The sequence below is a fragment of the Gracilinanus agilis genome, chromosome 2, assembly GCF_016433145.1.
Source record: "Gracilinanus agilis isolate LMUSP501 chromosome 2, AgileGrace, whole genome shotgun sequence".
NCBI lineage: Eukaryota > Metazoa > Chordata > Mammalia > Didelphimorphia > Didelphidae > Gracilinanus > Gracilinanus agilis.
Genome location: NC_058131.1, coordinates 436334548 through 436348264, shown reverse-complemented (window position 1 = coordinate 436348264; position 13717 = coordinate 436334548). Strand labels below are relative to the sequence as shown.

The 13717-nt window shown below is 35.6% G+C and overlaps 1 protein-coding gene across 1 annotated transcript in view; it reads left to right on the top strand.

Annotated features, from left to right (window-relative positions):
- Window positions 1-4569: 4569 nt before the first annotated feature.
- MTA1 (metastasis associated 1) overlaps window positions 4570-13717 on the top strand; it is a 138245-nt gene continuing 129097 nt past the window's right edge. Inside the window, exon 1 of the mRNA XM_044664721.1 lies at window positions 4570-4603. The gene's annotated coding sequence lies outside the window, so the exon portion shown is untranslated. The remainder of the gene's footprint in view (window positions 4604-13717) is intronic.

The following is a 13717-nucleotide window of genomic DNA, read 5'->3' as shown; positions in this document are numbered from 1 at the left end:
AGTAGATAGATTTTGGGCTAAAATTGGAGGATTCCTGTTCAAGAGTAAGGTGAGATAAAATTAGAAAGTTAAAGGCAGTTAGTGGAGGCTAAGTCAGTCAGAGGAGTTAAATTTGATGTGAATAATAACAAATTAGCAAAATAGTAGCACTCTCTACTCTTGACCATATTTCAAACTAGGTACAGCTGCCCCATGAAGCCTCATAGAGGGGAGAAACCCCTGGTGAAGAATGAGCCTGCTATCCTTGCCACGAACCCTAGTCCCTGTACATATATGCCACTAACAGGAAGTGATAAGCAAGAGCCCTGGTAGTAGCAGTATCTCCTAGACCTATGGTCCTTCTTTCACCCAAGACCTCACAGCTATCATTGAGGAAAATAATATATAACACTGGGCAACTACCTCTCCAGATTCCTACTTATCATGATGTAGCTACAATTAATGAATATCCAGAAAATAAAATTCTCAACACTGAAGTCTTTGGCACTATCATATGATTCCACATTAGAAATGAATATGGTTTTTATCCATATCAATGGTAATGACTTTAAAGATGTATGAAGATTAAATGAGATATTTATAAAGTTCTTAGTTCAGTGCCTTATATTTAATAAATAACTTGTTCTCTACCCTTTCCTGCGTCTGCTTTTCAGTTGTACTTTAATGACAGTTGTTCTTTTTCATTGTATTTGTAGCTGATCCTTCAGGTTTACCCTTATTAAAATGTGAGCTCCTTAAAAACAGGAACCATATATGCTTTGAACATATTAATACTTAATTTTAAAATTTATTCAATTCAGTTCACCAAATAATTGCTTTCTTTGTAAGACTTTTTGTTAGATCCTGAGTCTGATGATTTTTTGAGTAGAGGAGTGATGTGATCAAAGTTAATGCTTTTAGAACATTAGTTTGATTGTGTGTTTGGAGAGTTTAAATGAAAAAAGCTTAAAGATTAGGAGACTGGTTAGGATGATACTGCAGTAGAGTTGGGTTGTGGCACTGGAATTATGAAAAAGGCATGTGTCTATATGGAAAAAATTTTGAAAGAATAATAATATATTTGATTATTAAATAGGGAAATAGGCTGGGAAAAAGTTTATAGACTCAATTCTTCACCAGCATTATCAGGATTACCAACAGATTACCTCTGACAAACAGGAAGTTGTTGTTGGGGAGACGGAGGGTTGATTTTAGGATGTTCAAAATTTAAACTATTGGCAAGACATCTTGTGGGCAATTGGTTCAGGGGAAGGGTTAGGTATAAGTAGAGCTAGAATTCAGGTTTCCTGTTTATAAGTACTCAACTCAGAACTCCACTTGAAATCAGCTGCATCTTTTTCCATGAGTAAACAAACACGTGTCAGAGAGTGATTCATTATCCTCTTGTTTGTTTGAAGAGAAATAAAAAACAGTGAGAAACAATGAGGTTATTTCTGACAGGGATGGTAAATAATGAAATAATGAATAATCACAAATTAGAAACCTAGACAGTAGTCAGGAATTGATTTAGCAAATGTCCATGAGGAGGCAAACTACTTAAGCTTTGTGTCCATCATTGCAAACCTCTTTCCCATTTCTTTTCACATTCGCAACATAGTACCAAACTGTCAAATAACCTTCTGCCTTAGTAAGTGCCAAGCACAAATGTGGTATGAGTCCTTCTTGCCAGTTTCCATGAGACTTCTTTAGTAGTGACTTCCTAGTCAGAGAGAGAGGGCCATATTTCCTCGTTGCTGATTAACTATTTTCCTAACTACTTGCAGAGGTTTTCTAATCTGCCCATTTTGAACTAGTAATTCTGTTAGCCTCTCTCATGAACACTCTAAGCAGTACTCTTTGTAAATCAGGGGAGTCCTACATGGAATCATTTCCTCTTTCTTTCATCTTAGTTTTCCTATTCAGCCCCTGAGAAATGGTATTGGGTGCTCACTGCCCTGACAGTGACCAGAGACCTAAACTATCTTTTGTTAAAAATCTTTAAGCAAGGTCTGAGGACTAGTCTTTATTGCTTTTCCTTTTCTTTTGCTGTCTTAGGTGTTAATGCCACAGGTGAGCAAAGCTTTGATCTTTAGGTTTTTGATCATCTTGTCTTTATATTTTTTACCTTACAGATTGTTTTCCTTTCAGTATGTACTTTTGCTCTTCTAACAGACTTTTCTCCCTTGTTTTTCTTCTAGTCAATCCACTTACTAATCCCCTTTTTCCTATATACACATATACATGTGAAGACAGAATATATGTGCATTCTGCAGCTGTGTTACTTGAGCCTATGGAGTAGTAGCCCTTACATCCTTCTTTGCTTCTTCAAATCTTCGTGAAGAAGGAAGTTACCCCAGTTACAGGACTCAACTTCTTGTAAAACTTGAAACAATGGGTATTATGGTGTCTTGGAGAAGCCCAGTCTTAGGACCACCTAACTTCTTCCTCATTTTGTGGGGTTCTACAGTAATTTGACAAACTAAATAATCTCTCCCTTGAAAGAAATTCCCTCTTCTAAGCTACAGATTCAAGTATTTGAGAGGTTCAATCAACTAGCTAAATAATTTTATTAATATTTCCTGGATCCTTTTGATTGAATTTAACCCTTAAATGATGTTGTTAGAGCTATTAGGCTGCATTTCACCAATCATAAGGGCTATTGTAAGGTTCTATTGTAATGCCCTAGTATATAATGCCTGAGGAACAATTGGCCTAGCATCAGCTCCACTTGTCTCATGGAGCTAGACGATATTCTAGGTCAGAACTAGATTAGGTCAGTTAGTGATTTAGGTTCAGGATTTGAATGCAGTGCAACACCTGAGTACTTTAAAATGCAATTTAAAAAAGCACACTACTTGGAATAAGGTTTTTTAAAAGGATATAATTTTAAATATTAAAAAGAATATTAATTCAGATAAAGAGTTACTCTGCAGTGCTATATCTTTTCCTCTCCCTCTTCCTGCCCTGGCAATCAGCAATACTAGATCAGAATGGCTAGAACTTCTGTTCCCCCTGCAAGCCCTTGAATCCAACAAAATACCTGAAATTCTAGGAGTCTATGTGGTGGTAGGCCAAGTTGTCTCAAACTCAATAGGGCACAAATTTTCTTTGGCCCTTGATTTCTCTTTATAATTCCTAAAGGGAATCAGTTTTCTTGGACAGAATAATCAACAGAAGAAATAAAGATCTTCAGGAATAATAGCAACAATATTTAAATTAGAACATTTCTTGAAAATAAAGGAATTATTTTAGGATGCACATGTGTTTTAGGAAGCTAAACTTATATTTTCACTCAGTTTTTCCAGACCAGTCTAGATGGAAAACACTTGTTACCCATTTCTCAGATATTTCTTAGTGATCTCAGTTGCATTTTGTTTGCTTTTGTTCATTTTCCTAATTGTAAGAATAATTTCCCCCTTGACTTTTGCTGTTCCTTTGCATCTTAGTGTTTTTAGTAGAAATCTGTAGTTGGAGTTATTCTCAGCTAAGATTTTCCTTCTGGGATTTCTTCATTGCCCTGTAGTGTTTCTCAGGCCATCCCTTATCTACTGTTGCTTTTCCTGCTAAACACTGGATTATCTTTTCTCTGATATATAAATTTTATTTTCAGATTATATTTTCTTTTTTCCTTAGGCCATTTTCTAACTTTGTATCCTTTCATATTCTTTTCCCTAGTCCTTCTCTGTCCATTCCTATACTGTTAACCACTGCCGATACTAACTTTAGACAAGATGGTTAGCTTCAAAGCTACATTCAGCATCTTTCTTACTTGACAATTAGCAGTCCTAACACCACTCCCGTTTTTTAAACACCTGATTCAGCTCTTGTGAAAATGCTTATATATTTCCATACTCTTTTGTTATGGAGGATAATTTTTGAGATTGAAAAAAATTCAATGGTTTCCAGTATTCTAGGAAGCACCATTTTTTATTAAGGAGAGAAAACAGCTGACCTTTTTGGTTTAACAACATAAGCTATCTTTCAAGATATTTGAACTTCACATAGCAATTAAGACTCATTTCTTTTGTCAAATTCCTTGTTGTAAAATAAGGAAAGGCTGAATTTTATAATTATGCACTGAAGGCAGTGTGCCAGAGATGTCATTTGCACTCAGCCTTAAGCAACCACCAAAACTCCCAAGAGCAGCTGAATCAGATTAAAATGTAATTGAGAAATGTTTTCATGAAATAAAAATGCAATACAATACAGATGATGTTAGTTTGTGGTTTTCTGAGGCAGCAAAGGCCTAGAAAGATCTGTTTTTATTTGAGTTTGACACCACCACTGGATGCAACAGAATCATTCTGTATAATCATGATAGGAAAGGCCATACAGAACTGGCAGCCAACTCTCTTTGGTCTCCCTTAATGAGAAAGCTTGTGTTCTTGGGCACATTGGATGTACTTTGGACTTGCTAATCTCAGGATTGTCTCAGGTCAGTATAGCACAATTTCTTGGAGAGAGTTAATGACTTAGTTGGCATTTTCTGTTTTGTGTTTCTCAAACCCACATGTGCCTTCACCATTACAGACAGCCAATGGGAATGTGGAGGCCAAGGTGGTGTGTTTCTACAGAAGGAGAGACATCTCAAGCACCCTGATTGCCCTGGCGGACAAACATGCAAGTGAGTGCTCCTTTGGGACTTGCACCTCCCTTTGGGTCTCTGGGACTAGTGGAAGTGAGGAGAGGGAGGGAGCAATCACTTGCTTCATCCTCTTCTCAGTGGGGCTGGGAATACAGCTGGGCCTGGGAGTGTGCTTGTCACTGGCTGGGTGGACTGAAGACTGAGAGCCCAAGTACAGGTCACAGTTCTTGGTGTGGTGCCAGCCAATATAATGATTACAGTTTTATCAGGTTGGTGTTCAGGATGGATTCTGCTTTTGGCAGTATTCTAAAAGCTAATTCTCTGGGTTCTGGGAAGGGTACTTCATTTTCTGAGCAATGATTATTGAGGTATTCCATTGGCACATGGTAAAGACCATTTTCAGCCTTCATTTATTTTCTTTCTTTGAAATATTATATCAGTGAAATATTTGTGAGACCTGAATGCAGCAATGTAAAACTAACTTCAAAAAAATTTGTCTACCTTTCCTGAAACCCTTTAGTCATATCTTCAATTTCAGACTGTTGAGACCTTCTAATTTCTATGAAACTATTCAAACATTTTTTTTCTTCCTTCCTTATACTTCCCAAAAGGTTTCCAGATGTCTTTGAATTGAAAAATTAATTCATCTCTCACATTGCCCTACCCTTTTACATTGCATGTTTAGAGGCAAGCTCTCTTCCCCTTTAACCTAAGTGCCTACTTAAATGAGCTTTATATAATCATAGATGAAAATGTTATCAGTTTTTGTAAAAAATATATAATGTATAATAAGCACTTGGGAAGCATTTATTTAACTTTGATTTAAGTCATTAGAAATACTGGTTTAAGTTTTTTCTTGTTTGATAGAAACTTAACTTATATTCAAGACAATGTTATTAACTTCTGTTAACATTATATTCTTCATCACTTAACAGTAGCCCTAGTCTCATAGCTAAATGATAGAGAAAAACCACACATTTTAATTCAGTGATTGTATGTTTTCAGGTCAGTTTGTAGGTAACATCCTCACTCTAAGTGATGGCTGATTTATCTAAGTCAGCTTGAGTACATTTATGATTGAAGGTTGTTGGGGGCTAAACCATCCTCAATGTTTTTTTTCCTTTTAGTAGGAAGAAGAGCAGAAGCATCAATAGTTGGCAATGAAATAATGCTCTAAAGTTTCAAATAAATCATTTAATTTGAACCTCACAACAACCCTATGAGGTATTATTATCCCAATTTGCAACTGAGAACTAAAAAAAATCAGAAAGTAAGAAGGCAGCCATTATCACTAAAAACAAGACATCTGTATAATCTTACATGAAAATAAACAACTTTTATGATTATTTTACCTAGTTTTAGATGATGTAATTGTATATGTATATAAACTTTTTGTAACTCATCAACTTGATTTAGCCTGAATTAAATAAAGTTTTTTAGGGCAGTGTCAGAAAAATAAAGTGCCAACCCAGTCTTCATCTGCTGCTTTCAGAAAATTGGTGCTATTGCTTTATCTCCTGAATCTAGGTAGTCATGTTTTATTTCCTTTTGTTGATTGTTGGGGTTTTTGTACCAAACCTCATCAATTTTTTTAATGGTCCTGAAATGTATTCGTATTTTTGTTAAAGACTGCCTTGTATCTATTAGCTATCTCTTCCACAGCTAAGATCCTGGTTCCCAGAAAAACCAGATTCTAACTTGAGAATGGGCTGTATCCAAAAGTTTATTTACATGTCATTTTTTTGTTGGAACTCATTGATTAATCATTTACTCAATCAACAAACATTTGTTAAAACCTCCTCATCCTTCCATGTGGTAATGAACTAGAGATACAAAGACAAAAGTGTAACATTCTCTGCCCTCAAGGAGCTTTTATTTTATTCAAGGAGAGACATGTGTGTACTCATACATGCACACACACACATTTAGTGCAGGATAGTTTTGGATAGAACCCACCAGTCCTTTGGGATATCAGGAAATGCTTCATGTAGAAGGTGGCACTTCAACTGAATCTTGAAGTAAGCTAGAGTAGGTGTGAGGAGTACATTATCCATATGGAAACAATTAGGACAAAGAAGAAAAGAAGTCATTATGTGTGTTGGATATGGTTAGACCATAGATGACATGTAGGTTATAATGTCAATCAATAGTTAGCAAACATATATTATGCATATACTGTTTGCCAAGCACTTCTTCTAAGTGTTAGAGATATAAAAGGTAAAAACATGATCCCTGACCTCAAGGAGCTTATAATGTTTAAGGAGACTGGAAAGGTAAGAAAGAGTCACTTTGTGAAGAACTTTAACTTTCAAACTGAGTTCATATTTGATCTTGAAAGTAATAGGGAACCACTGAAATTTGAAGAGCAGGGTCATATTTGTTCTTTAGGAGAATCATATTTGTCATTGTGTGGTAAGGTAGAGAGATTAAATAGGAGTTTAGTTGAGAAGTGGTACAGTCCTGATCTAATCATACAAATGAAATGAAAGGGATGTATGCAAGAGATAGCATGGAGATAGAAATTGATGAGATGTGACAACTTGAGTTATATGAATTGAGTGTGAGTAATGAAGAAGAACCTTGGTGACTGGAAAGGTGGTGGTATCCTTGGTAGGAATAGGAAAATTCAGAAGAGAGTTTTTTGGAGAAAGAAATTTCCATTTGGGATGTGTTTAGTTTGAGATGTGTACAGGTCATCCCCTGATGTTCAAATTATAAAAATAGGGGCGAAAAGAACCTTAAGAGACCATTTGGTTCCATACACAGTTTATGATGTGAGGTCTAGAGCTGTGGGAGCCTGGGATATTCACCCTGAAGTCATTTGCTTACAGATAAAAATTGATTCAGAGGGAAACTGATGAGATCATCAAGTAAATTTAGGAAGAAAAGAGAAGATCTTAGGACAGAGCCTTGATGAATATATAGTTAGAGGACATGATATGATGATAAAAAAATAGCAGCAGAACTTGAGATGGAATAGTTAAACAGAAGAACCAGCAAAGTGTAATGTAATAAAAACCCATGGGGGCAGCTGGGTAGCTCAGTGGATTGAGAGCCAGGCCTAGAGACAGGAGGTCCTAGGTTCAAATCTGGCCTCAGACACTTCCCAGCTGTGTGACCCTGGGCAAGTCACTTGACCCCCATTGCTTACCCTTAACCAATCTTCTACCTATAAGTCAATACACAGAAGTTAAGGGTTTAAAAAATTTAAAAAAAAAACCCATGAGGAAAGGAGTTTCAATTGTGTCACAACATAGAGAGGTCAAGGAGAATTGAGAAGAAGCTATAGAATCCCTAGGTAGGAATATGTTTTTATAAATAGGAACAATGTTATCCATTCTTATATACCCTGGATTATTCCACAAGAGCCCATTTTATCCACAATGCAATGTGCCTCGAGGGCAAAGACTTGCCTTTGAAATCCCTATACTAGTTTGGGTGACTTACACATAGTAATTATTGATTAAATGTTTGTTGAATTAAATAATATGGATGAAATATGTTGTATTTTGAAGGAAGAATAGTTTAGAAAATACATTATTCCAATGTTAGTAATTAACCCATAGAAAATGATTTTATATATGTTATATAATTTAAATAACAGTGTTTTAGTTCTTCTAAATACTGGTGTTGAAGGGAAATCACATTAAAAAAAATTCTGTTGATAAAAACTTTTGTTTTTATATCTCGGTCATTTCTGCTGAACCCTACTACTAGCCTAAGCTTTGAGCCTTCCCTTATACCAAAGGAAGAAAAAATAGTTAAGCAAAATAAACATTATATGCAGCAATTTACACCCTTAGTCCCCACCTCCAACAAAAGCAATGAAGACTCTGTTCTCATTTTTTCTGAGTCAGGATTGGGAGTTATAGCCAAAGTACTTAAAAAAGAAGTTTTAAATATATTTTATTTATGTTTTTTGCCTTTTCATCCTGGTTATTTCTTACCTACCCATCCAAATTGGAACCTTCCCTTTCAACAAAGGAAAACAATTAAGCAAAAACAGCCAATATAGACTGTTTCTTACAATGTGTGAAGTACCCCAGCCTATGCCTCACTTCTCACTTCTTTTTCATTAGAAAATAGGTGTATTCATTTTCTCTTCTCTTGTGTGTCATCATTGGTTATGGGTATTTTTGTTTTCTGTAGCATTCAATGTCTCTGATTATTTTATCTTCTTTCACTCCACAATTTACTTTCCTTTGCCTAAATTCATATGTATCACTGGCATTCCTTTTATATTTTTCAGTCATGATTAGGGTTGTTTGTTGTTTCTGGTTTTAGAAATAAGATGAATTGCGATTAGAAGACAGGGAAAGAAAATTTTCAAGATACCAAGTTAACATTCAAAAGTAGGGGACGAGGTTAAAGAATTTACTTTTGTGTACCACATAGGTAGACTTATTCAGCTAACAACATAAGCAGTGAACCAGAATAAAAGATGCACAGAAAGAATGATTTATGTCCATTTTCCCAAACTGAGTGGAATACAATAAGACTCCCATATTGGTGGGGGATACATTCCAAGACATATTCTAGAACTGCGAATATAAGGGAAAACCTGATAGATGTGTGTGTGTGTGTGTCTCTTTCTCCCTGCCCCATTTCTGTACCTCAACTAGGTGCTCCCTCCCACCCCCAAGAAAGTGAAAGTGAAAAGAGAAGAGACCTTCCCTAGGAGCAGCCAGCTCCCTCATAGAACTCCATTTAGTCCCTGGCATAACTAGAACTGTAATAGTAATTATCAATTCAATAAGATAGCACCCTAAGCTGCCCACCAGGTGGCAACATTGAACCAGGACTGCTTAGTTGCTTTTTAAAATTAACTGATCTTTTAAAGTCATATATGGGCTGTTTAGCTTCATAATTATTATGTTGTTAAATGCCACCTTTTGGTTATAGACTTCATTTACTAGATTAGAACTGAGTAAGTGTATAGATTAATCAGTTCAGATGTATCACTACAAGTTGAATGAAACAAGTCAAATATGTTTTAAATCAGAGGTGGTTAGATTTCATCTGTACATAGTCTGCTTCCATGAGAATGAGAGAAGATGAAAGATTCTTGCTTTTGGGATTAGGGACTCTTGGCCTTCCTCACACTTAACTTTGCTTCTTGGTTTTGAAAATAATAATGAATCAAGGTAAAAACAAAACATAGACCCATTGTTAACTGAGGTTTGGAACTATTTCTTTTATGAATTAGCAATCCTTTATTGCTTTAGTCTTTAGTCCTTACACCTAAACCATCCCAGACATAGAAACAACTATTGTTAAAGAAGTAGCTCCCTTATTGCATCATCCTATTGTTAAACAACCTTCTTCTCTGAAATCTTGTGGCATCTTCTTAATGAGGACTTCCTTTATAAAAATCACAGAATCTCATAATTGGGAATCTAAGAGTCACTGTAGTCTAAATAATTAGAAAGAAGGTAAGTTACTTGATTGAAGAGACTTGACTGACATATATTTGTAATGAATGCATTTTTAATTGTGTCGAACTAGTAGTTTAACAAGAATCTTCTTTGTAATATGCCTATAAATATGCATCTAACTTTTACCAAAAGACTTTCAGTCAGGGAGGTCCTGGGTTCAAATCTGGCTTCAGACACTTCCCGGCTGTGTGACCCTGGAAAAGTCACTTGACCCCCATTGCCTATACCTTTACCACTCTTCTACCTTGGAGCCAATACACAGTATTGACTCCAAGATGGAAGGTAAGGGTTAAAAAAAAAAAAGACTTTTAGTGAGACAGAACTGATTGCCATTCATACTCTTTCACTTTTAGATAGTTTTAATTATAAGGAAGTATTATTTTACATCAAGACTAAATTTTTAAAAAGTGTTATTGCCACTGATATTTTTCTTTACATTCTGTCATTTCAGCTCTCCCACCTCCATTGAAACTTCTTATGAATAGAATTATGTCCTGCTTGTCTCTTATGGAGTCTATTTCTTTATCTGGTTCCCAGGAGTGTTACTGTTTTTTCAGGCACTCAGAATTTGACTTCTTTTCATTGATCTTTTCATTTCTACTGTCATAGTTATCAAACATATTCTCTTGATTATGCTTATTTTGCTCTAATTAGGTCATAGACCTCTGTTCTTCCAGATTCCTCATATTCCTTATTTCTAAATGCATAGTAATTTTCCCATTATTTTCACATCATATTAATTGCCTGTTGGTTCATTACCTGTTTTATTTCCATCATTTTTCTACTATAAAGAATATTATTGTGAATATTTTGGTATATTTTGGACCATTGTTCCATTCTTTAAGTTACTTAAAGATATATGTAATCCTAAAGAACAGGGACAAGCACAAGATCAAGGAAGGAGTAAAAAGGGAAGGGTCTAAGATGGAGGATGGAATAGATAAGGGAATAGTCATAAGTAAAATTAGCTCCATTGCTAAAGGGAAGAATGTGAAAAAGGGAATAAAGGGAAAGTAAGAAAAACTAAAACTTGGTATCAAAAGAAGCAGGGTAAGGAGAAGAGCTACCACAAAGAGGAAACGCTTTCCTTTAGAAGATTATAATTGTCAGACACTCTTTCTACTACCATGTTCTCATTTGTAAAGAGGGAGTTGAGGAAAAAGTAAGATAGGATATAAGAAAACAGTTAGTCATAGCTGTTAATATGATGAACTCATAAAATGGAGAAGGATAGCATAATAAACTAGAAAGCAAAATTTGACTTATGTTTGAAAGAAACATTTTCAAACATCGAAATTCAAATATAGTTATAATGAAGAGCTAAGACCTGCTTTGCCTCAGCTAAACTAAAAAAATGCAGTAATAACAGCCATGATTTCACACAATGAAGAATGGAATGGCCACCACTTCAGCATCTTTGCCAAGAAAACCCCAAATGAGTCATGAGAGTCAGACATGATATATATATACACACACACATATATATAAATAAAATATCAAAATATTTAAAAGTTAATTGAATTTGTAAGAACTAGTATAATAAAAGTATAATATTGGGAAAGCTTAATATATACCTTTTAGAACTAACAAATTTAAACAAGGGATGATAAAAGGGATAATAAAGAAGTTAAGGACCTAAATAGAACATTAGAAAACTTAGAGATGACAGATTCCCAGCAATTCCTAGCAAAAAAGATAATGGGAATAGAAAAGGCTTTACATGTTCTTAGTTGCACATGACATTTTTGCATTATTACAAAAATTGACCTTACATCTCATAAAAATATAGAAAAGCAGAAATATTAAACATATCCTTTATAATTTTGTAATATGAAAGACCCTTAAAGAATTAAAAAGTAGAGACAAAATAATTTTAAAGAATTAATGAGTTAAAACAAATTAGAAAAAGAGTAGAAAATATCAAAGTGATAATCATGTGAAAATATACCAAAATATATCAGATGCAATGAAAATAATTCTGAAGAGAAAGTTTTATATCTAAATTATTGCAACTGCTCTCCTGAACTTTATAATCTGTTCTCCAGAAACTCACATCAACTTTGAAACTTATTCTTCCTTAGTATTCCCATGCTTGGGGGCCTTCTTTTCCTCTTAATGGAAAAATTGAGAATTGGACATTGGAGAACTCCCAGGGCAGCCATGTAACCTTTTCCACTTGCCTTCAGGACTTTGTGCACCCCTTCCCTGCTGTTTTTCAACTAATTTTTATCCGTTGTTTTTCCCAATTAGATTGTGAGCTCCTTGAAGATAGGGACTATCTTTTTCCTTTCTTTGTTTATTCAACCCTTGGCTAGTGCCTTGAACATAGACACTTAATAAATGTTTATTGACTTGAGAGAACAAATCAGTAAAAAACTTAAAAAAAAAATTTAACAGCTCAGAAATCTTCCAGTAAATAACAGAGTAGAAATTCTGATAATTAAAGTGGAGATTATTAAATTAAAAAGCAAAAAGACTGCTGAATTGTTTTTTTTTTAAAAAAGGTTTACTCTCCTTCTTAAAAACCTTACATTCTGTCAGAGAATCTATTCATTTTGATATATTTTTCTTTGTAAATTATTCTCTTTGTCTTTAAATTTTTTTGGCTCATTTTTGAGCTGGTCAATTCTGGCTTTCAAGGTACTATTTTCTTGTTTCCAGATGACCTATTTTGTTTTTTAATTCTTTTCCCAATTTTCTTCAACCTGTCTTATTTTGGCTTTTGAGCTCTTCTAGAGCCCGAGTCCAGTTTGCTGGAGTTTTTGAGGTTTTGCTTAATGTTCCTTGGTCCTCCTCTGTTCCATCTGTTCTTTGTTCTTTTTCTGAATAGAAGCTTTCAGTTGAAATTTCTTTTTTTTTCCTTCTGTTGTTTACTCATTCCCCCCCCCCCCCCCCCCATGGGCTGTACACATGCTCCTCTGGTTGTTAGTTGGTTCTGTGAGTTTGAGCTTTTCTGCCCTCTGGAGGCTTCTTCTCTGCTCTGCTGGTATACTGAATTAGGCCAGTTGAGCTGACCTGCAGAGCTAATGTACCTTGAGTCCAAATCCTCCCCAGCTGCCTGCAGAGACCCAAAGTGAAGGTGTGGCTGCTAAAGGCAGCAACTAACTGCCTCTCCCCACTGCTCCTCTTTACCAACTGCCTCCCTGCCAGCTGTGGTCAGAGCCCCGAACCTTAAGTGGTGGCACCAAGGCACTCTTTAGTTGCAGCCCTCACCTTGAGATTCCACCATCAACCAGCCTGAGTCCCACAGCAAGTCTCCTTGCAGTAGGTGGGGGAGGGGTGTTGATACTTTCCTTCTTTCCCTTATCTCCAAGAACTCAACCTTCTCTATGTACTTTTTAAGTTGAATGGAGCAGGAGAGTCCTGTGACTCTGTTTTGTTAATTGGATTTGGATTTTTGTCTTTTTTGAAGGGCTTTGTTTTGATTGGTGTTGAAGGGTAGTCACAGAGGATTCAACTTTTGCTGTTTCTAAGGCACCATCTTGACTCCGCCCCACCACTGTCATAGAATCTGTAGTTAGGCAGAAGAATGGTAAAGGCAATTGGGATTAAGTGACTTGTCCAGGGTCACATAACTAGGCAGTGTCTGAGATCAGATTTGAACCCAGGACCTTTCGTCTCCAGGCCTGGCCCTTTATCTCTTGAGCCACCTACCTGCGACAAACTAGGAGCTTTTTTTTTTAAACTCTTATCTTCTGTCTTGTAATCAATACTGTAT